Raw genomic sequence first — 25,376 nt, 5'->3', positions numbered from 1 at the left:
AGACTTTTGCATCGAACAAAAAACGTGTCATTATTTCATGCCACCTGTTCTCCAAGATACCTTCCGAGGAGCGTTTTATCATCCCTACTACACAGAAATCGACGGCCTCACATTCACAGTCCCAGAACTTATGGAAGCCCTTCAGAAAACTGTCACCAAGTTAGGCCGTTTCTGACTTTTTTTTTGAGAATTGGTGGGAGGGTTCCATAAAAAGTTGTAGGGGAGAGGGAGGTCAAAAAACTACAGGAAAGATTTTGGATCTTCGACGTAAACTATCACTTTTGTACCAGGGTTTCAAATTTCAAAATTAACATGGTAAATCAAAAACAAAAAAATGATATTTTTTGGCGATAATTGATCATATTACGTTGTAGTATCCACTTGGAAGTGATAAAAACCGATTTTGAATTTTTTCACTCTTCCGGGGGTTTGCTTAACTCGCAAAAGTTATACGATGATTTGGGAAATATTCAAAAACTGCATAAAATAACTTTGAAGAAGCGAAAACCATTCAAAAACTGTATTCTCACTTTCAAGTGAATATAATATATAGGCATAATGTGTTCATCACCAAAAAAATTGTTTGTATAACAACTTTTTTCTCATCTTCAATGTAAATTTCAAAATCTGAAACCCTGGCAGGTAAAAAAGAGATGGTTCAAGTTGTGGATCCAAAATTTTTCCAGCAGTCTTTTGAGATCCTCTCACAACTTTTTATGGAATCTCCTTCTTCCAATTTTCAAAAATACAACGCAAATAATATTATGTTGGCCGTACAACGTGAGTTGCAAGCGAAGTACACGATCGGGTGTTATGCACATAACTTGAATCTGTAGTAACACAAGACAATCAAGGACATCGAAGCATAACTCAGGCGTTTCAGACTGATGTAAGTCAATGTTGTCGTGATCAACGCACTCAAACCATCAATAGTCTGCAATTGGAGGCGGAAATTACGCTGCTGGAAATGAACATCGCGCGTCTAAAATCGAAAATTGAAAATTTGAAGAAAAAATAATAATTTTTCCTACAACGTGATAAAAGAAGATCCTAAAAAAATCTAACATTACACCAGCGTCAAAAAGGAATGCTTCGAGGTCATCGCTGAGTTATGCAAACAATTTGAGTTTGAGTACCTGAATTATGTTAAAAAAGAAACAGAAAAATATACTGCTGAGAACCAAACAAAAGAAACAGATGACACAGAGCTGCGTAAAAAAGAAATCTGATGATCCGCCAGAAAAAATGACCTCGCAGGACGATTTGCTTTGTACTCTTACGAAGCTTCGTCACAATTACAGAAATATCGATTTAAATTCAACACCATTCAAAAGGACCTTACTAACTGAGAAAGTTCTCCAAGGTACCCTCCGAGGGACATTTTGTCATCTCATATGAAAGCCTGTTTTAGCATAATATGCTAATTAAGGGTTGAGTGAAATAAAGAGACTCCTCAGGTAAAAACACATAAAAAATTGTGCGGGGGTATACGTGTCCGCAGTTGTAGATAGGCCCGAACGTAAGTTGGGCATTCGTGATCGTATACGAATCGTCGTAAGCGCGAGCGCGAGAAAGAAAAGGCCGAGGCTACAATTAAGAGCGTGTATTCGTATAAGTGTACACGTAGACGAAAATATACATACTAACTACAACGTATCTAACGCATAAGGACCAGAGATCGAGGAAAGAATCGTGTAGGTGGTGAAGGGAAGTGGAGAGGCAAGGCGCGAGTGTACCGAGCAGGATACAGGACGATGACGAGAACTGGTTCGAGGAGAGAAGGGAAGGAACGATGGCAAAAATGCAAATAATACGCGGAGATCGCTACGATCACCGCAGGGCCCCTGCGGGGGTATACGTGTCCGCAGTTGTAGATAGGCCCGAACGTAAGTTGGGCATTCGTGATCGTATACGAATCGTCGTAAGCGCGAGCGCGAGAAAGAAAAGGCCGAGGCTACAATTAAGAGCGTGTATTCGTATAAGTGTACACGTAGACGAAAATATACATACTAACTACAACGTATCTAACGCATAAGGACCAGAGATCGAGGAAAGAATCGTGTAGGTGGTGAAGGGAAGTGGAGAGGCAAGGCGCGAGTGTACCGAGCAGGATACAGGACGATGACGAGAACTGGTTCGAGGAGAGAAGGGAAGGAACGATGGCAAAAATGCAAATAATACGCGGAGATCGCTACGATCACCGCAATTGTATTTACAAAAAATTACCTGAAAAACATTACAAAAAGAAAAATCGCGGAAATGCCTAAAACAGGACATGTTGTCCGTCCAAAGAAGATAAAAGGAATGAGAGAGGTAAAATAAAATAGGATAAAAAATACAAATTTTTCAATAAATTAAAAAACGACAATATTATTACAGAAGCAAAGCCCTTCAAAAAGATGTCACCAAGTTGAGCCGTTTCTGAATTTTTTTTTTTTTGGAAAATTGGAGGCAGAGTTCGATAAAAAGTTGTAGGGGGGGAGAGGAAGAGGGTCTTAAAAATTGCAGGAAGATTTTGGATCCTTAATGTAAAGTAAACTATCATTTTTCTACCAGGGTTTCAAATTTCAAAATTTACATGGTAAATAAAGAAAAAATGCATTCTTTTTTGTGATAATTGATCATATCGCATTATGTAGTATTCTTTTGGAAGTGATGAAATAGTTTTTCAATTATTTTCACCCTGGGGGGGGGGGGGCGGTTAGCTTGCCACCTCGCAAGAATAATACGATGATTGGGAAATATTCAAAAATTGTATAAAAGAACTTGAAGAAGCGAAAACCATTCAAAAACTGTGTTCTCACTTCCAAGTGAATATAATAAGTTGGTAGTGATGTTTCATCACTAAAAAAATTGCATCAACTTTTTTTTAATCTTCAATGTTTTCAAAATTTTGAAACCCTGGCAGGTAGAAAAGTGACGATGGTTCAATTCAAGAACCCAAATCTTTTCCTGCAGTCTTTTGAGGTCCTCTCACAACTTTTTATGGAATCTCCTCCTTCCAATTTTCAAAAAAATGTCAAGACTGATCGAAATATCCAGTAATAATGACTGTCAGACAATAATATACATTTTTCAATTCTGAAGTATGGTAATTATATTTTTGGGTACCTTACCTACATTAAAAGAAAAACCTTCTGTAATAAGTCAACTGTTTTCATTATTTGGTTTGGTATTTCATTTTTCTGTTATTTTTTGATATACTTAAGCAAGAATATACCTAGGCAAGAAAATTCGGTACTTTTTCTACAATAACGAAAATGGAAGATCAACAACCAACAATGACGAAGGATCTTGCTCGACATGAGATGCAAATGCGAAAACCAATAGAAAAAATGTCTTATAGTGATGTGAAAATTCAGACATTGTTCAATTCAAAATCTAAAGAATAGGTGCACTACTGAGAAAATTGAAGTAAGTTACAATTAACATTTCACTGTTTTATTCACGTTATTTTTTCTAGCATAATCTGATTGACCACTCAAAAAATGACCATCGAGGACGATTCGCTTCTACTCTCATGAAGCTTCGTCACAATTACAAGAAACCGAATCGATCTTATCGTCAACATCAACGAATTGAAAAAAAAAATCGCATCATCGTCATAAATTTAGCTACCCATGGTCGGATCTGCAATGCGATTTTATTTCTGTATTATGTGCATAAGTATTGATCGAATCGTCTGTTTATGCAGAGAAACTTTTGTTTTTGGATTAATCAAAGAGCCACTACAAAAAGTAAATTAATTATATGCACCATATTCTCACATGTGTTCTCTTTTGGATGTCTGTGACTAGCACACCGCACGGGAAAAACCTGAGCGTCGGCCCGTCGCGTCGGGGTGACGATTTTTGAAATTTTCAAAATTCAAATTCTACTGTGGGAGCTTAACTTAAAACTGGCAGCTAAAACTTTTATGGCCTGGTACTAGGGCCAACAGTGACTACCGAGACCACTTTCAATCCAAATACCCGATGCGAAAAATTAGCTCATTAGGTAGATACGAGATGTCTTTCACCACCAATGAGAGCGGATCAACTGACTACAGTATAGATAAAGTACCCCCACTGATTTTATATCGAACGTGTGTACTCTGGCGTTTCAGACTGATGTAAGTCAATGTTGTCGTGATCAATGCACTCAAACCATCAATAGTCTGCAGTTGGAGGCGGAAATTACGCTGCTGGAAATGAACATCGCGCGTCTAAAATCGAAAATTGAAAATTTGAAGAAAAAATAATAATTTCTCCTACATACAACGTGATAGAAGAAGATCTTAAAAAAATTTAACATTACACCGGCGTCAAAAAGGAATGCTTTGAGGTCATCGCTGAGTTATGCAAACAATTTGAGTTGGAGTACCTGAATTAGGTATGTTGAAAAAGAAACGGAAATACTGCTGAGAACCAAACAAAAGAAACAGATGACACAGAGCTGTGTAAAAATAAATCTGATGAACCGCCAAAAAAATGACCTTCCAGGACGATATTCAAAAGGACCTTACTAACTGAGAAAGTTCTCCAAGATACCTTCCGAGTAACATTTTGTCATCTCATGTGAGTCCTTCAAAAAAATGTCACTATAAGTTGAGCCGTTTCTGACCTTTTTTTTTTTTTTTTTTTGAAAATTGCAGGCAGAGTTCGATAAAAAGTTGTGGGGGGGGGGCTTAAAAAATTGCAGGAAAGATTTTGGATCCTTGATGTACACTATCACTTTTATACCAGGGTTTTAAATCTCATAATTTACATGGTGAATAAAGAAAAAATGATTTTTTTCGTGATAATTCATCATATCACATTATACGTATGTATATAGTATCCACTAGGAAGTGATGAAATAGTTTTTCAATTATTTTCACCCTTGGGGGTGGAGGGTGTTTACTTGCCTATTAGGAAATATTCAAAAATTGTATAAAAGTACTTAAAGAAGCGAAAACCATTCAAAAATCGTGTTCTCACTTCCAAGTGAATATAATAAGTACCTAGGTAATAGGTGTGATGTTTCATCACAAAAAAATTGTCACTTTTTTTTCATCTTTAGTAATCAAAATTTGAAACCCTGGCAGGTAGAAAAGTGATGGTTCAATTCAAGAACCCAAAACTTTTCCTGCAGTCTTTTGAGGTCCTCTCACAACTTTTTATGGAATCTCCTCCTTCCAATTTTCAAAAAAAAAAGTCAGAAGTGATCGGAATATCCTTTAATAATGACCGTGAGACAATAGACATCGAGTAAGTAATCTAAAACTAAAAATACACTAAGCCATTAAAATTTTTGTTTCACAAATTTATGAAATGTTTATGGAATGCGTCTCTAAAACCGGTTGGCGTTCACCGAGTGCGTATGCAAGCCCCGGTTTATTCATCCAAAATGTGATATTAGAGATAAATATGCTGTCTGTCATTTTCTGTTCTCTAGAACCGACATTAACGGCATTCTTAATCGAGATCGAGCACAGTGTAAAGATGAATCATCGTTGAACGCTGAGCGTTTGATAAAGCTTTACGAAGGTTATTACTATGGCGACAATTCGATACCAAAATCCATTATAATAATATTAGCTATGAAAACAAAAGAAGAACGTGTATTTAGAGCACACGGTGTTGGTGAAGATATTTTGAAGTTGGCGGACAACAATCGTACAGCAGCTCTGCTAACAGACTTTTTTTTCTGTAAGTATCTACGAGTATCAAGTTGAACCTGCAGCTTTTGCAGGCTCTTGCGACAAAATATTTACAGATGATAATGTAGCGTATGCCCACTATGTGATGGCAGGGGAGCTAATCTATGAAGGAGGCCACGTTAAACCTCCAAATACCGAATTTAGCAACGTAGTAGCCTTACACCTGGAAAAACTCGTTTTTACTGAAAGAAATTATGGTCAATTGGAAAACATTCGAACAGCTTGGATAACACTGTTGAAGCGGTAACGTTGCGTGATCAAATATCAACAATGAACCAGTACTGTCAACTCACGAAAAAACTACAACAAGCCATCGTCAGCTATTTGCTGATTGCAAAAGGGTTTTTGCTTTTTGTTTTAAGTTGCTTTTTAGTTTTTTTTCTTTTTTTTTTCGTGAATTTGATAACAGACAGCCAAAAGCAAGAAATTCACAGAGTAATGAATTTGCAAAAAAGCTGAAAGAAACCAGAATAAATAAACCTTTTTTTGGCTAGCTTTTAGCTTTGAAAACCCCCAAACTTCCTCGGCTTTCAGCTTGAGCTAGTTTTCCATAAATAAAATAAATAAATAATAAAAACATAATTAATTAATCTAATGAAATCGGCGGCTGCCTCACATTCACAGTCCCAGAATTTATAGAAGCCTATCATAAAGCTGTCACCAAGTTGAGCCGTTTTCGACCATTTTTTTGTTGAGAATTGGGGGGAGGGCTCGATAAAAAGTTGTGGGGGGGGGGGCTCAAAAACTGCTGGAAAGATTTTGGATCCTTGGGGGTAAACCATCACTTTTCTACTAGGGGTTCAAATTTCAAAATTTACATAGTAAGTAAATCAATTTTTTTTTAAATTTATAATTGATCATACTGATAATTATTAAGTATAGAATCCACTTGGAAGTGATGAAACAGTTTTTGAATCATTTTCACCCGAGGGGGGGGGGAGTTTTCTTGACTCACAACAGTAATGTGATAATTTGGGAAATACTCAAGTAGGCATTTAAAAATTGTATAAAATGACTAGAAGAAGCTAAAACCAATTCAAAATCTGTGTTCTCACTTCCAAGTGAATATAATTAGTAGGTACACTGTAAGCGTGGGTAACTTGGAACGGGGGTGTAACTTGGAACACTTGTGACTTTTTATGGTCTAGTAGTGGTCACACTGGATGTATGGTGGCTAGCGTGCTCTACGTGGTCTCATATTTTTCGTGTGATTGTTGTCGATTTTATGCAGCAATCATACCTTATTATTTTTCATACCTTGGTCTTATTAAAAAATGAAGAAAACGTGCTTTGAATATCGCCAAAATTGAACAGTGTTGAAACTTCTTTTACCCAGCTATTCGGATAAAGGCGAGTGAAATAATTTTTCAAAATAATTACAGTATGTGTTAATAGCTACAGAATGGCGTTGAATTCAAACCTGTACCTGTAATAGTTTCAAAATGACAGCCATTTAAAAAAAAAATTCATTTTTGTTCCAAGTTTTTTACCTGTTCCAATATTTTTTATAATTCTCAATTTTGAGATAATTTGAAAAATGAAAAAAACATCTTGTAGGAAATTTAATTTGCAACATGATAGTTTTTTTATTTTTTAAATTAGCTTAATATTTGAGCGAGTTATGTCAATTTGAAAAAATTGGGTTTCTATATAATTTTTTTATTGATAAAAAACAAGGCTTTTGAGTTTTTTTTGTCATTGTGAGTGAATAAAGCGTTGGTATGATTTGGGGTGGTAGGGAATATTATTTGTTGATGTTTTTCTTCAATTTCAAGGGTTCCAGGTGCTTGCCAGAGCCATCTAAAAGGGGAAAAGCTGCCAATTTATTCGAGTGTTCCAAGTATTTATTTTTTGAAAAAAACTTGGAACACCTATTTTTTTCAAAAAAAGAGGGTTGAAAAATTTTTGGGGCACTTGATATTTACTACAAATCAAAGAGAAGAAAGTGTCCCAAATTGTGAGCCAAAAAATTTTTTTTTCCACCGATCAGTTTTAAAATAATTCAAGTTTGAATATCTCAGTGTTCCAAGTTATGAAGTTACCCACGCTTACAGCATATGATGTTTCATCAGTCATCACCTCATCACCAAAAACATTGTTTTTTAAATAACTTTTTTTTCGTCTTCAAAGACAATTTCAAAATTTGAAACTCTGGTAGGCAGAAAAGTGATGGTTCAAGTCAGGGATCCAAGACTTTCCCTGCAGTCTTTTGAGGTCCTCTCACAACTTTTTATGAAATCTTCTCCTTCCAATTATTCAAAATAAATCAATAAAGCTATCTTACCCTAGCTGCCATTCTTCAAGACCTCGTAGAGATGCATGTGCTCCCACTATGCATGCATGTGAAATGGGCTTATTGATGTGGTCGATCGAAATATCGAGTAATAATGACTCTGAGACACAATATTAATTTTTAAATTCATTATTTGGTATAGTTTTTCATTTTTCTCTTAATTTTTGATATAAGCAAGAATATTGAAGTAAGTTATAATTAACAGTTCACTGTTTTGATGATTCACATTGTTTCTAGCATTGAAATTCGGGATGAATCACTATCAGTATCATTGAATCCATTCAACGAAAAATTGGCAACATTATTTAAATATTTATCGTGGTTAAGTAAATGATCTGCGAGTTTCGAAGATCATCGCAACAAAGCAAAAGCTGGATTAGAAAAACCGAGGGGCTTCATGGAAAAAGGGCCTTGGTCAATTTATTCCCACTGACTTCAACAAGTTCAAATGGACTTGAAAATTTTTTCTACAAGCAGACATTTACAAATTTGTTTGTTTTTTTTTTCATGGAAGAACACTTCAATATCACTGAACATGGTGAAATTATTTTTTTCAAATTGTTAATACATTCAAAATTGCAAAAGAAAAAAAATGACTAAGGCCCCTTTTCCATGGAACCCCTCAATTGTAGGTACGATGACTTCTCAAGTAAACATAAAAAAATGCAGACTAAATTCAGAAGCAAGAGAAAAAACTCCGCAAAAAGAATTAAGTAAGTAATCTAAAACTAAAAATACACTAAGCAATTAAAATTTGTGTTTCGCAATTTCATAAAGTTTTCAAACTCATTGAACAACAACCAAAAACAGTTATCAAATGTTTTAGTATAGAAATAAGAAATGTTAAGTATTTTCAAGCCTCGAAATATCCAAAAATACCAAAACATGCGTGCGAAAAATCGTGCATTCGTGCGAGATGAAATTTTCAACTCGATGAAGAGTTCGAAATATCATCTAGACCTATAGATTATTAAGCACGTTCGTAATCAAATATTCTTCTCGACATCATTTTATACGTGGTGATACCTTTTAAATAAATGACCAAACATAATCAATGAGTAATTTGTTTGCAACTCTTGAAATGCTTACGATCTTTTTCGTTTTTTTAAAACCTGGAACAGAGATATGGTATCATCTTCGCCCAAAGTGCATTAAAAATTAAACACTTCCCTCATCAATTTCAACTGGGGAGCATTTCTTGAATTTTTTAGCATGTTTGAAAATTCGGCATCTGCATCGTATCGAATAAATCGAATTCTAATTCATTCGAGGGCCTGTTATTTATAAATATTTCACGCTAAGCAACATTATTTAATAATTTCTCCCACCTACACAGCTCGTAGATGTTTATAGTTACACATGTGATCTCAAAAATATTGGTAATAATGCACTATTAAGCTTGCTAGACCATCGTTCAGTTTATTTTATCATGTCTTTAAAATACAGGATTTTACAACCAAACGCTGCAGATCTTACAATTTGACTTATAGAGGATGATCGAGGGGAAGGTATTTTCTTAGCTTTCTTTGTTTTTAGAAAATGAAAAAATTAAAACGAGTTTCTCTTTTACGATGTTTTTGTTAGTAGCAGAAAACTCGAGAGAATAATTTTTTAATTTATTTTACTAGCGAAGTTGTACACTTTTAAATTACTGTACAGAACAACATGGAATAAGTTGATTGTTAAGACGAGTACATGTCGACGTTTAAATTTCATCTACCAGTGAGATCGCAGCTAAATACTATACATGTACTGTACAATGTAGGTATACCTGCACAGTTGAGCTTTCAATTTGGTTGAATGTATTCGTAATTCGAATAGCAACTTATACATATATCGTGAACTTTTCGGCATCGTAAACCATACAAAATAAACGTTTACCTAAAAGTAAGAAAATTCCGAATATTTCCACCCAAGCAGTGTGCATGAGTAAGTAAATATACGTTAAATGAAAACACCACATCCACCGCTATGGTTCCAGTATACATAGTTTTACTACGTTAAAATATTCGTGTTTATTTTAGTTTTTCTTTTTTTTTCTTTTTCTTCTTCCTAAACATTAACGCGGTGTTTTTTTTTGTTGATAATTTCGCGCTGCTTAAATAATGTTGGCGCCTTGTAAAAAGGGAAAAATAAAAAACGCTAGAACTGGGTAAGTTTTTAAGAAAAACATTTCATTAAATTGTAAAATATAGAGGTGTTGGGTAGAGTATACAAAATCTGTCAAATATTTTCCAACCGGCCCATAATTTGCGCGATAAATTGTGAGAAAATACGATTAAAATATTTAACGCCCATTAAACGTTGACGCGAAAGGAATAATTTATTAATAAAATAGCTTTTTTCACTCTTTTTCCGTATAGCGGGGTGTTTCTTTTCTGTGTACAATTTCCAACCTCACCTTTCTTATTCGTTCACTTTTAAAATAAATATTATGAAAATTCCAGTCAAGCTAGCGATGTTTCATCGAATAAAGCAGCAAATTCTAAACAGAAAGAGTAAGTAACTTCACACTGATTGGTTCGATTCGATGTGTTGAATGTCGTTTTTCAAAATGTGTTCCCCCTTCCTTGAAAGACTAGAATTCCCTGTGCTTCAATCGTCGTCGTCGTCGTCGTCGTGTTTACGTATTGTAAATATTCACTCTTTATTCCCTCGACGATGGTATAGGTCTAGGTATTTATTGATTTAGATAGGACTACTTACTACCTGTCCTTAGACAATTTTTACAAGCTGGATCTTGGTTTGCTCATTTTTCAAACACAAACATATAACTAAAGCTTGATAATTTAGTAACGTATTGATCAAGTTATTTTGATGCTTTTGACCGGAAATTTATCCAAGTATACTGAATCAAAAGATCAACCCAGTAGGTCGAATGCCAATGAAAAGCGAAAGAATACGTAAGCCTAAGAATGCTGCAGGCAGTTGAAAAGCTTTATGCAAAGTTTTCCTCTACGCGATTGTAATCGTTTTCGCTCGATTTATTTGTAAATTATCTACGTTTTCATCGTAGGCGTTTTTGTAAACCGAGATTTCTTTTTTGGGTAAGTTTTATTAATAAAATTCTCTCTTTCAAACGGTTGATATACGATACGAAAAAGATTTGCCAAAATGAGAATAACGCTTTAGTGTTGTCTAACACGGTAATGCGAAAACTTTTTCGGTGATTAATGTAGAGATATTGTACGAAATGATTCGCTAAGATGTTTGGTTCACTTTATATGGGCCAATCTGCGTGTAAGTTAAATGAAGGAATTGTTGGGCAGACTCTTGGTGCATTTGGCTCGGATGGTTTTGGACACGGTTTTTCAATCTAACATACACCTAATGCAAAATAAAACTTGGAAAAAATAATGTCTCAAGGCTTCTTCATCCCCTAGCTATACAATTCGAGTGAGAACCCAAAATTTCACCTCTGACGCGTACAAGATCTCAAGATTTCTTGAGTAAAAAATGCATTTTGGAAGGGGGGGTAGACCAAGGTTTTGGATTTCGCGAGGTATTCGACAATAATCCTCAGTGGTGCCTCCATTTGTGAATAGGAATATTCCAACATTCGTATACATAATACCCTGTCCAAAAAAAAAAATCAAATCATGTATCAGAACATAATTTTGTCGATCGAATTTAGGTACATACCAATGTTTCAAAACTTCATCAACTATCTTTTCGAATAATAATACTACAACACTGAAACAAGCATAGTAGAGGTTGTAGTGAATTAAGATGAGTAAATTGGTATTTTTTACTATTTTCTTTGCGGTTTTTCATTTGTGGAAATAAAGAGGATTTTGTAACCCATCTTTCTATTCCAACCAAAACCATCCACATTAAGAAGATCAGAACCATACACTTAAGAAGAGAGACCTCAAAAATGAAAAAAATGGTTCTTTACATTTCTAACTCCATCTTGGATAATCTTTGTGACATCTTTGGTAGATTAAGGTTCCATTCTCCAAATTAATTCAAACCACAGCAAAACGGTCCGGGATCAATTATCAATCACAATTGAGGAAGGTCGAGAGGATATCAATTGTCATAAGAGATCAAATTCTAAATTTAGATATTAATTTTCCCAAAATTCAAACAAAATTAGGGTTAGTAAGTTTTTTTAAGCTATTCATGCATTTTCAGCAAACCACTTTCTCAATGTGACAATAATTTCATTTCAAACTGCCTACGAGAATATTATGCAAAAAATTGAAAGTTCGCAGTTTTTTCAATTTTTTTAAACTCAAAAATAGATTTTGAAAATTTCGAAAATTACTTCGACGTTCTCCATACATTATGCACTGGTAATTTCTTAAGCAAATATTTCTGAATAATAATACATATTACGCTTTTAAATCGATTTTCAACTCTTCTCGGATAATGAGACCCATAAAAATGGTGTAAAAAAGATAGCTTTTGGCAACATTTAGCACTCCGAGAACGGCTCTAATTATGTAGTCGAATTTTGTTTAATCGCCATATTCAGATTCAACGAGTCAAATCACCCCTATTTTCACTTTTTTCGCGATGATTTAGCTGAATTTCAAACGTAATTTTTTTCATTCAGAGATCTGCAATATTCGTCAAAATAATCGAATACTTACAAAAAAAATTGAGAAAAATGATCGCAAAAAATGTGTATTTCGAACCAGTTCAACTCGCGGAATACGCATCTGATAGTTTTTTCATCGAGTTTCTCGATGAAAAACTGAATTTTTCGAAATTCAATCAAGTTATTCGACTTGATTTTTCGGTAATAAATTGCAAATACCGGCCTGAAAAAAGGGATATTTAAAATTCAGTTAAATCATCGCAAAAACAATGAAATCGATCGGTAATTTGACTGATTGAACGCAGCAGCACTTCGCGAGCAATTAAAATAGTTCAAAATTGAATAGACAAGAAGGCAAGTCATTATTCTCATTTTTCTTTTATGCATTCAATAAACCATGTTTGCGTTATCATGGTATCTAACGGATTTTTATTTTGAAAAATCACTACTTTTTCACTACTTTTTGCACTACCTTTTTTCAACCAAATTTTCAGAATGCTATCCACACGACCCCCCCCCCCCCACTAAAAATGTAACAAAGTCAAATTTTTTACAGGAAAATTTATTTTCAAAAAAATTGAAATTAGTTGAAAATTTGCATACAAAGTATTTTTCAATTTCAATCAAAATTATTTTTAAAAAAACAATGCAAATGAACGCATTACATCCATTGTAAGACAAGGCATCTAACAAAATTTCAAAATAAAAAAGAAAGACTTTAGCAGGACATTTTTTAAACGCTCGAGATTTTCTAAGAAAAGAGAGCCGAGGAGGGGGGGGGGGGAGCAAACTTTCAAATTAGAATTTGTCGCTTTTCCACTTTTCCAGTGTCTTCAAACTTCCAAAGATTTTTTTCAAGCAAGCGGATGTTGAAAATATAGTTTTATCATTTCAATTTTTGATTTTATTTTCACCATTTAGGTTCTGGCTAATGTAATGAAATTGGGTGAATAAAAAACTTTTTTGTAACAGTAAAAAACTAACGAGCCCGAGCGAAGCGAGGGCAAAAGCTTTCAAAAATTTAGGTTTTGAGAAGTAAAAAAAAAGTTTCTTCATGCAGAGAGAAGTTCATTTTTCTGATTCAAACTTTGAACATTTCTTGAATTTGAACAAAAAGTTTGCTATGTGGGAAAAGAGCAAATAGCCCGAGCGAAGCGAGGGCAAAAGCTCTCGAAATTGTGTAATTCAAGTTCTAAAAAAGTCGACAAATGAGCTCTTTTCTACAGAATGAAGATTGAGAAAAAAAAGAACGCATTTGAATTTTTTCATTTTTTCACTACCTTTTTACCAAAATTCACTACTTTTTCACTACTTTCACTACCCATTTTAAAAATCACTACTTTTTCACTACTTTCACTACTTGCACTACCTGTTAGATACCCTGGTTATTTGTTCTGGAATCTAAGCCAGCAAAAAATCCTGAAGAGGACAAAAGAACGAAAAAATCATTCAAAAATACTTCTTTGATAACGCAACAATCATTTTTGATCTTTCAAGTTGTTCCCATCACTCGAAAAGTGCTGAAAAAGTCAGTTAAAGATGAAGAATATGCTAAGAAAATGCTCGCAAGATATAAATTTCGGATTTATACGAACTATCAGAGTATTGAGGGAGGGGAGGGGGGAATAACTTTGAAAATTTTAAATCCGAGTTCGAAGTTCCAAAGCAAAAAATATGAGGACATTCGTTCTGGGAACCTTCGCGGATGTGCAATTTCGTACAAGTATTAGCGAGAATTGGATAGAATCGTCGGCTGCGATGCATGTCAATTGTCATAAAGCTAAAGCGAACTAATTCTTAAAAAATTTACCTGATTACATGTTAATCTATTCCGATTATGAAATGTAGGTATTTTATCGAACTTGTTTTACCTGTAAATATAAAAATTCATTAGTTGTAATAGGTACAGAATAATAATATTTATGACATGACGTAAAGAAGGTACAAAAATTCAATTAACATCATTAAGGAAGCGAATTTTAGTCATTTTACTCACAAATAATCAATAAAGTTATTTCATTAAGATGTCAGTACCTACCCTGTAAATTGGCCCACTTTGAAAAAAAGATGATTCCATTTTTCTCCTTTCCCTTCCTTATTATGGAAGTTTCGTTAATTGTTTTTGAAACTGGTCATTCTGGGAGAAAGTCCTATCTTTGAAGATGCTCGTATCGTATTTGGACCAAAAAAATTTTTCAATGAAAGCTCAGTAAAGCTGTTTCAAGTAAATGTGAACAATACTACTAGTGTTTGGTTTTTTTCATGCACTGGACAAAACCATTCGTCCTAGCAAAAATCTGATGACAGTAATCAGATAGGAAATAAAATTCGTTACACATTTTTTCATGCAAAATTTTTTCTTTGAAGGTTTCGTTTTCGAGCATTACAACTTTGAAAATAAAAACAGTTTTTTTCCTCAAAATATGGTTCAGAGAGCAAATGAATTGACACATTTGTATGAAATTCAGTTTCCTCCAATTCCAATGCGTCAAATACTACTGTACTTTCAGAACCAATACTTGGATAGAGGGTATTGGTGACCTGTTTTTTTTTTTTTTTTTTTTTTTGGTAAATTAAATGACCAACTTTATTTTACTAGGAAGGTATTATCTTATATGGTAGGCATTTAGGCAACGTTTCTGTGGCAGAATAACTCATTTAAAGAAATTACAGTATCATTTTCGCATCTATTGGAGTCTCCAACTGTAACAACGCTTGAATAATTTAGCCTATCATTTATCAATTCGATTCAAAAACTTCGTATTCTCGCTAGTTTGTTACAAAATGTGTCAACATTAAGTGTTGCATCTTCAAAATTTTCTATTGAAAAAAAATATGCTTAGTTACCTACCACAACTTCAAAGCGATACTGCTCCAAAACAAAGCATTCTCGGGAAAAAATTTATAGAAAGAAAGTAGAGAATTTAATTTTCTTTCGGACTATCATCAGATTTTACCAAGACGCACTGTTTGTCCGGTACATACGAAAACTAAAAAAAATGAAAAATTAGTTCGTTTTTATTTGAAGGTGCTTTAGTGAGCTTTGAAGTTTTTGTTTTCGGTTCAGTCAAGTTAAATTCATCTTAAAGGATTGGCCTTTCACCCAAAATGATTCATACATATTTCAAAATCATCAATTCATCCCCAATGATGTGATTTCTTGGCTCAAGGTGGTGACTGTCAAGATACGCGAATGATCGTGTTTCTTCAAAAAAATTTCTTGCTGCCCCCGTTCGGTGTCCAACTAACAATCTGAGAACTGGCACAACCCGTCAGCTCCGATTGAGCCTAAAAAAGCTCACTAAAAGAGTACGTCATCCAGACCTCAGAACCGTATTTTCAGCAACGGAATTGATTTTTGGATCATGGTCGACTTTTTGAAAATGGCCCAAGCACCCTTGGTATACGGTTGATAAATGATTTTTTACAAAAAGAGCGCGATGATTAATAATACTCAACAAATGAATAATGCACCGACGACGATGCCCTGGCAACCTTTACCGCCATCTTATGTCGCACCTCTACGCAATTTGGAGCACATGGTTTTTAGGAAAATGCCGATGAAAATCCAAGAATTAGTACACATTATTGAAATCGACATTTCGAATCGACTGGCGATATTTCCGAGCCATTCTGCAGCCTTTAGAGAAAGTTAACTCGTCTCCAGCAATTTCAAATCACTTCAGAAAGTGTTGTAATCAACTTCAAAAACTCCAATTGACTTGTAAAAACGTCCACGTTTCAACTTATCATCTCGGGGATTTGCGATTCACCAACTTTGATGGATTCGTAATGTCAAACTTCTGTCAGGATTAAATTTCCAGCTGCTGAAGTTAATCACAAAGTCTTATGATGCGATTCAAAATTGCTGGAGATGGAGAGAAGTGCACTTCTGCTTGAGGCTCCAGATCGACTGAAAAAGGACTAAAGGAGGTGTGGACTTCATGATATAAACCGATTTCAGATTATTTCACATCTTCATTTACTCTTTTTGTAGAAAATTAATAATTATTATACCTACCAATAGAAATACATAATATTTTTTAATGGTGAACGAAAAATTTGATCTTTAGCATAGTCGATTAGAACATGTGAATTAATCATAATTTAAAGCGTCTTGAAAATACATGCAAGACTTTCACAACAATATGGTTTAAAATTAAACAAACAAGAAAGTAAAAGTGGTGGCAACCCTGTTTTAGGTCGTTCAGGCAATGTGGTTGCTGGACCTAGTACGGCAAAAAATTCGTCTAAACCGAAAGCCAAGAAGAAACTTTTCACTAATTCGGCCCCAGAAAAACGTACTGTAGCTGTATCTGACCCTCCGGCGACACCAATTACTCCAAAAAGCCCTCCAACTGCCACGGATATACACTTTGGCAATTTCGTTATAATTGGCCTGCCCTACTTAGAGGGGGGCAAGAATCTCATCATGCGAGTTATGTTGCCAGAGTTAAAAAATGGACTGAGGACCATTTCAAGATGTTTTACATGCGACGAGGCCGGCAGATTTTGTATTTATCACTCCCGACGATCGTATGCCGAAAGAACCCGAAGGGATGCCATTTTCATCAGTTCTGCAGCTTCTTGACAATTCGGTTAAAGTTCTAAGAGGCAGATATGCCTTCGAAAACTTGCCAAATACCGTTCAATTGATTAATTTTCAAATAAATGCGTTTTACACGACGTTTATAAATGTGTTTTTAGCGGTGTCCACTTTTCACCCCAAAATCGGTGGTCCAACCTTGCTCACTTTGAGCGCTTATGAAAATTTTGGTTGGAGCAAAAGGATGCCGAATTCGGTGAAAACGAAAAATTGGCTCAATATGTTGAGTAATTTTGGAGTAATTTTTTAGTTGACGGCCGGTACTATTATTGCATCATTTGAATTTGTACTTGTAATCGTGTTGTATTTCGTGTAAATAAAAGCAAATCAAATCCGACTTTTTAATTTATGTGAGTATTCTCGGACACTACAGTAAGCAATTGTTTTTCTTTTTCTTTTATGTGTTTAATAAAGTCATGTTTCTGTTGTTTGTTCAGGAATCTGAGTCAGCGAAAAGTTCTGAATAAGAATACAAAAGTCTGAAATAATCTTTCAAAATACTCCTTTGACAATGCCAAAATTCACTCTTGAATTTTAGAGGATTTTTGAAAATTCAAATTTGAATTGCCCATGCATGAGGAGTATCAAAATTTGATGCAATTGAAATAGAAAACCAAAGGTATTCCAAATGGACCGGTGAAGACTACACAAACTATTCTGAATTCTTTAGATTCGATTTAAAACTGATGTAAATAAGCCTTCCACGAAATTCAGTCTCCAAAAACTTGAATCATCGATTCTCGTGATGCCTTTGATCGATTTAAGAACAATTCCTCGAAACTCAGAATAAAAGTGATGTCCAGTGTCGAAATTTATAGTAGGTAGGAGTATGAAATTGGCGAGGGTGTTTTGTTTTTTTTTCTTCAAACTATCCACATAATTTTCAGCAGACTACATTTTTGCAATAAAAACAGAATTCCACTTTGAATATGAGCGTTATGCGAAAAATTTCACGTGTTTTGATTAAGTATTAAGCGACGAGAACAAGAGTGGGAAAAAAAGGAAAAAGGTGTAATTTCATTACGCCGACGTGAACTCGTTAAATTAATAATGTGAAATTTAATTTAATGATATTGTATTTTTGATAAAAACGTGATAGAGTTTCAAGTAGGTACCGTAGTTGTTGAGGGCGTTGAATTATCAAATTTTTTTCTCTCTCGAAATTCGAAAAACAAAGTAGACTATGAAAATCCCATAAAAGTGTCCATGTCTACTCTAAACACCGAAGTATTTTAACAAAATTAATTTTTTTTTCTTCTCTTTAGCTTCATTCAACGCTCGCGGAATAATTTCGAATTATTTGTATTTATTTCCATCATTGGAATGAAATTTTCACCGCGTATAATTTTTTTAATCGTTATATTCTCGAGGTGAAAAAATATGTACCAACAGAGTTATTAAAATGGCCCAGTTTCACGCGTACACCCGCCGCAAGCATCTGTATAAAAGTTAATTCGTATAAAACAGAAGCTCTGTGTGGGTAAAAAAAATAATGAGTGTTGTAATCTCTGTTCCGCGATGCTTTTAAAATATGCGACAGTCGCGAATTTAATAATTTTATTCGGTTTGCGGAACTCTGGGAACTCGGTAGGCTTTTTACTTTTGTTGCCTTCTTTGTCAAGATTTCGCCTTCGCGTTGGTTTAGTTCCAGATTTTACCTTCACTAACTCGTATTGTACCGCAGGAGGAAACCTGTGGCATAATTTATATCGAATTACCGAGAATTTCACTACGTTGTCGAGTTCTTTGAAGTTTATTAGACTTCTTCCGTTTTGCTTTCCATAAACGTTTGCGTAGAATTTTCGAACGATTATTATTTCGAGCGAGAATTTTTTACAAGGCGAAGTACACAGCTTTTGAAATTATTTTTCTCAGCTGAAATCTAGGTACGACTCGGGCTGGAGTTGTTTTTGTAATCAAGTAGACTGTAAAATGTTTGATTTGAGAAATTGGTAAAAAAAAATATTAAAAAAAATATAGATGCCAATCATAGGGATTTGACCCGAAAAATATTTTGTAAGTGGCCAATTTCCAGTAGTCATCTTGAATCCTCATTTTTTATTTCACTCCTAGAGAAATTCAAAAAAATAAAAATTCAAAAAAATCAACAAAATAAACCGATACCATCAATATTCTACGTCCAAGTCAAAACCAAGCTCGAAAAAATTACGAAATAAGATGACTAAAATTGTTCACCTTTCATCACAATATTGTGATTACTACTGGAAAATTTAATGGGCACGTTGTAGTCAGTTTCTTCGGAACAAAAAACTAAGGTTTTTATCAATATTTAATTACAAAAAGTAACCCTCGGGTGATTTTCAAAAAAAAAAAGGAAGAGAATAAAGGTGAAAAAACACGACGCGACGTAACTGGTGCCTTTGTATAGTAGGTGGGTGTATGTAGTACCATCGTCAGTTATACCAGTGTAAAACATTATTAGTCGGGTGTTCACCGAACCGCGAGAAAATTGGGAAAAAAAGAGCAGCCTATTGTTAATGAAACGAAAACTTTTCATTTCATCCGGCTTTTATTTTCTTTTTATATACGCATTCCAGGCTATACAGCTTGGTTCGTTTGGACAGCACGACGAGCGAGGTGGGTGAGACCAAGGGTCAAAGTCAGCATCGTCGATGTAGATATGGAAAGATGAAAGAGATTCTCGTATATAACTCTTTTCCGAAATGACGATCGCTTTCATGTTCATTTCCGTTTACATACCGCGACCATGCATCTGGAAATTTGCAAACCGCAATTGGAGTGATTTAAATTCATCGACTCTCTTCTCCTTTCAAGCTCTATAAGTCTCGGACATGCAGCACTATAAATGGGTTTTATAGGGCTCGTTATAATGAAAGAAAGAATTCCAAATGAAGCCTTCTGCTGGCGTCATTTTCACCAATGATGAGTACCTAGTGCCTACCTACGTCATGCATATCTATACCTACATACAAATGTGAAAACTCATTAAAAATTAAACGTATATCTGTGTACGCTTTGATATGCATACGATTTTTGTTCACCTCGAAGCTTATATGTAGATGAGTGAGCAGGAGAGATGTACGTCTACGTAGTACGTACGTACTTACAAACTACCCACGTACCTAAAGTGACCTACAGTACACCACCGATCGTGACAATTTGACAGGTGGTTTTCTTTTGGCGCAAATATAGTAGGTATAGGTACATGCTGCGAATGAATTCGATTTTTCTTTTCTTTGTGTTCACAAGCTCGATTCGATTGCGCTGCAGTATTTTTCATTGCAATTTGAGGTTGAATACAAAATGACGCGAGGTGAAAATGAAAGATCAATGAGGGATTTATTTTTCATATGTACAACCTTTCTTGAATGATTGTTGGAATTTTACAACACAATTCACCATTTAGGGTAGGCGAATTGCATATTCGAGGTGATACACTGCTCGGAAATGTACATTTTTACAAGTGGGATATTTTCAACTCGAATTTTAAAAGTATTCTAGAATCATCGAGTATTAAAAATGGATTAAGCATCGCCAAAAAAGCAAAAACTCTCGCATACTGAGCTTCAGAATATCAAACTCCAACAATGCCCCTGTCCTCGGATTTCATGTTTTATGAAACATGGTTGGGTACTTTTTTAAAAAAATGTTACACCCGGAAAATTCTCCCCCGCCCCACCCTCATTGCCCACAGTGGTGAAAAATCTTTTTTTTTTCGGGGAAAATAATCATACTCCAAAACGAGTTTTTGAACAAAAAATTTCCAATTCACCCAACATGTATAGAAGAGATATGAGTCTAGCCACAAGGAGATATTGACGAACATAAATTGACAAACTGAGAAGTGTTTATATGATATGTAATTTCACGAACGATTTAAAACTATCTTGAATGAATCGTACGTAAAAGAATCCACCTCGTCATGTCAATCGCCAAGCAAATACCTAATATTAGTGAACAATACTTTGAGAGGAAATTTCATCATTATTCATTATAGCGAACAAAATAGACAATTTTTCAGGAACTCAGACACTTATTCGTTCGCGATCAGTGAACGTGATCTATGAAATCGTTCGCGAACGATCAAGAAAAATACTTAAGTACCTCAAAAATGATCTGTTGGAAGAAGCTAACGAATAAAACGAGTTTTGTGGGAAAATGTCAGTGCAATTTCTTGGAACAGTTTACATACCTATAGTACAATTCGTCATTTTCCACAGAATCATTCGCGCGAGCTGTGACGTCCGTCATCCACTACCCTCTTAATTATACATATTCTTAATTACCTATCTATTTTTAATCGTGTATTATGGCCTTGCCACTTATTTTATAATACCTATTATTCTCATATACCTACCCTTATGGCTTGACTAATTACCTATCTATTTTTAATTTCAAGGGGATTAGGCATACCTAAATCGTTTCTTCAAATTATCCTTGAAATTGACAACGGCAAGCCTTAGTGAGTTATCAACGTCCGCGTAGTCAAAAACCACAAAAAATAACAAAAATATGGTAGAAAATAGAATTGAAGGCAAAACAATGGACAATGATGAAACAAAAATAGCACTGCTCATTCCCACTGAACATTCAGAGCTGCAATTTAGGTCATCTCTAAATTTTAAAATTAAGCTGTACGAATACAATTTTGCAGGATAATTAATAGTTCGACCATAGACCCCCACCCGCCGTAACCAAACAATCAGCCATCCTTATCACAATTCTGGACTTGTAAAAATTTACGTTTTACGTTGCTGATTCAATCGCGAGCAATAAATAAGATGAGTTCTAAGTAATTTATTTTATTAATTTCTCGCTAAATCATAAGAAAAAAAAGAAAAAACGAAGAAAAATCCTATAATGAGTAATGAAGCAACAAAAACACAAATAAATGAATATTATTGGGTACTTTTTTTGTCTACTCGGTCGATTTCATCTTTAGAAAAATACTCAATTACTCATTTTGCTCAACAGCAAGTGATATGTATGTACAACGAAGATGAAAGAACTTTGAAATTGCAACACCAAGAATTTTCCCCTTCAAACTACAGAGACCGTTAACTCTGATTAAATTAAAATTTGGCTCACTAAAAGACGACGTGACACCGACCTCATCACAAAATGTTGATTTTGATTTTTTCATTTTGTGACGGATTTTTGAAAAAGGTGGAAATATGAGCTAAGTTTTCTCTTCCAGTTGTACATTGTGTTGTGAAGTGATTTCGAAGATTAAACGGCGAGTCTTCGCATTGACACATACAACATAACCGTGTAGTCGACTTTTTAAAAACAATTGCTGGGAAATCATGAAATTTTCGCATGTGACGATTCAGACTAGAGTTTTGAGCGAATTTAACACCACAGGTCACACATAAAACTGGCATTTTTCAAGTTTCATTTTATAAATCGGGTTGCTCATTAAAATTTTTTGAAGTACAGACTGCGAAGTTTAGTGATACGGATAGATTTTCGTTGAGAATAATTAATGAAAGTGGTTATCACCCTACAGGAATTACCAATGACTGATTCTGAATATCATAATTTTCGAAGACTTTGTCAATTTTTAAAATTTGGGTTGGGTAAACAAGAAGGAGTATGAGTAAACATGGTAGGATTGATGGAATGTGAACTTTATGAACTTTTTAATCCACAAATCAGAGCAACACAGTTCGAAACCTACTGAAATTGCAAATAAATAATATCGATTGCTCCAATTGAAGAGTCCATGGAAAGAACCAGGTAAGTCACTTTTTTTGAAAAATGAGTTTAGGGTTGAATTAAAATCACACTGAGGAGTAGAAAAATGTAGTCCATTTAGATTTTTAAAAAAATCGATTTTTCATGGTTAAAATGGCCTTTAAAAAAAAGAGGAGAGGAGAAAAATGAGCCGAGACCAAATGTGAGGCGACAAGAAGAAAATTTCAACATCGTTAACTATTTAAAATACAAAAATTTTTCATTATGTCATCATAATAATCGATTTTTATCGAATTCAAGTTGTTGCGAAACACTGATTTTTCGATTTTTTGCTTGATTTTTTCACGAAAAGAGTGACTTTTCAAGTCGTGACTGGCCATCTCTTCAGTGGCGTAGCCAAGGGGGGCGAAGGGGGTCATGCCCCCCCTTAAGAGTGAAAATTTGAAAGAAAACATGCAAAAATGGACGTTTTTTCGTTGTTTGGACCCATTTTTTCCGAAAATTTTCGCTCTCGCTTCGCTCGAGCAGTAATTTTGCCTTCATTTTCATGAAATCACCACACATTACAATAGATTTCCAGAAAATTACCCCTCATTTCGATTTTTCATGCCTAAAAATCTGGTTTTGCCCCCTCCTTGAGAAAATCCTGGCTACGCCACTGCATCTCTTCATTTTTTTCCAACAATGCCTCAAGTTGTGTTTGTGGGATGTTGTGTGATGTATTTCCAGTCATTACCTTGATGAAATTCAAATTCCCTACAAAATTGGAGCATTCTGATACTTCAAAACGCCGTAACTCAAAAGTTTGAAAAAGTGACTTACCTGGTTCTTTCCGTGGACTCTTCAATCAATGAAAAAATTTTTGGTTCGGTAAAAAACAGTAAGCAACTTTCTATCTTCAACTACCACGCTAATGATAGCAAGCTGAGGCAAAGGATTAGGATGAACCGAAATTGATGAAGCCTCGCAAACCATTAAGACCAACTATAACAAATTCCACTAAATACGTCTTACGTATTTTCAGAACACAAAAGTAAGTAATTTTCCATCTTTAACCACCAGGTTATTCATGATAAAATTGATAACTGATAAGCCAGCCGATCCTCTGACAAGGAGAACTTTTTTCTCGAAGGGGACATCCTTAGGACCAGTTTAAAGCACACTTTCCGAAAAAAAAAGGTTAGTCATATTAACAAAATGGCCGCCGCCATTTTGATTGGCAGGTGACCGAAATCGCAAATTTTGCTTCCCAACATAGACCTTGTACGAAATTTTTTGAACTGGACAAAGCTGAACCGAAAGAGCATGCAAAAATTTATCAACAACTAAAATTTCAAGTGCTGAAGTGCATTTTTCGCTTTTAAGCGTATTTTTGAAAATCAAATTCAAGCCAACGAGAAAAAAATCAAAATTTTACCAGATTGACCTAAAAAGCTGAAATTTAGCATTCGGCCTACTAAATCGATTGGAAACGGATTCAGACCATTTTGAGCAATTCTGGAGCCTCCAGCAGATTTTTGAAACTTGAAATTTCAACAAAATTTCATCAAATGAAGTTGGAAATCCGCAATTCAAATTTCAATAGTTTACTAGAGGCTACAGTAATATCCAAAAAGTTGCTGGGGGCTCCAAAATGACTCAAACCCACCAGCAGTCGACTTGATAGCGTGTTTAAGTTGGAGCGCTGCGTGAATTTCGGATTTACAACTTCATTTGATAAAATTTTGTGGAAATTTCAAGTTTCTAAAATCTGCTAGGTAGAGGCTTCAGAACTGCTCAAAACTGTTTGAAACCATTTCCAATTGATTTGGCAGGTCAGATACAGAGTACATACATGCCAAACTTCGCTTTTTTAGAATCATTCATGATCTCAAAAAACTGTACATTCTGAATTCAATTTACTCTGTAAGTTTATCATTCCTAATTCATTTTACTCCGTAAGTTTATCATTCCAAATTCATTTTACTATTATTTTGATAACTTGATTGTGCCTTATTTACACATTTTCAACTCTCGCTTGATAACTTAAGAATGTTCCTAATTTATTTTTACCCTCATCAGTTTGAGAACCAGATTGTTCTCAATTTATTTTACTCTTACCCTGAGGTATTATTCGATTGTGCTTCATTTATTTTAATTTGTGTTTGAGGTTGTAACTTCATCATTCCTAATTTATATTTTTTACTCTCGTGTTTGATTTTGTATCTCGATTACGATTAGGTACTTAATCTATGTCTGTACATAATTTTACCATTGTTTCGATTATGCAGTCAGATGGTGTATGGTAGGTACATGTTCAATTTTGATTTTTCATCTCAATCGTAATCAACGTCGCTACTGTGCAGTTATTGTTAGCAAGTGTTTTTCGCTTCCGTTTTTAATTATGAAATATTTTGGGTACAGATGGAAAATAGAGAAAAAAGTAAAAATATTGAAACCGTAGATCCCTACTTTCGAAGCTCGAAACGTTTCCTAAGGTCTTTCTCTCCACTTGAGGTGAATATCTCATCGATTCAAGAAGATCGGAAGAGCATAGCCTTCGGCGGAATCTCTCAATATTTCGCTACCGCAT

The 25,376-nt window shown here is 34.7% G+C and overlaps 1 protein-coding gene across 1 annotated transcript in view; it reads right to left on the bottom strand.

Annotated features, from left to right (window-relative positions):
* LOC135838338 (cytoglobin-2-like) overlaps positions 1–25,376 on the bottom strand; it is a 386,622-nt gene that overhangs the window by 211,923 nt on the left and 149,323 nt on the right. The gene's annotated exons all lie outside the window — the stretch shown is intronic.

This window comes from Planococcus citri, chromosome 3 (assembly GCF_950023065.1).
Source record: "Planococcus citri chromosome 3, ihPlaCitr1.1, whole genome shotgun sequence".
In the NCBI taxonomy this organism is placed as follows: Eukaryota; Metazoa; Arthropoda; class Insecta; order Hemiptera; family Pseudococcidae; genus Planococcus; species Planococcus citri.
The sequence above is the reverse complement of the archived record's forward strand: the minus strand, read 5'-3'. Positions and strand labels throughout refer to the sequence as shown.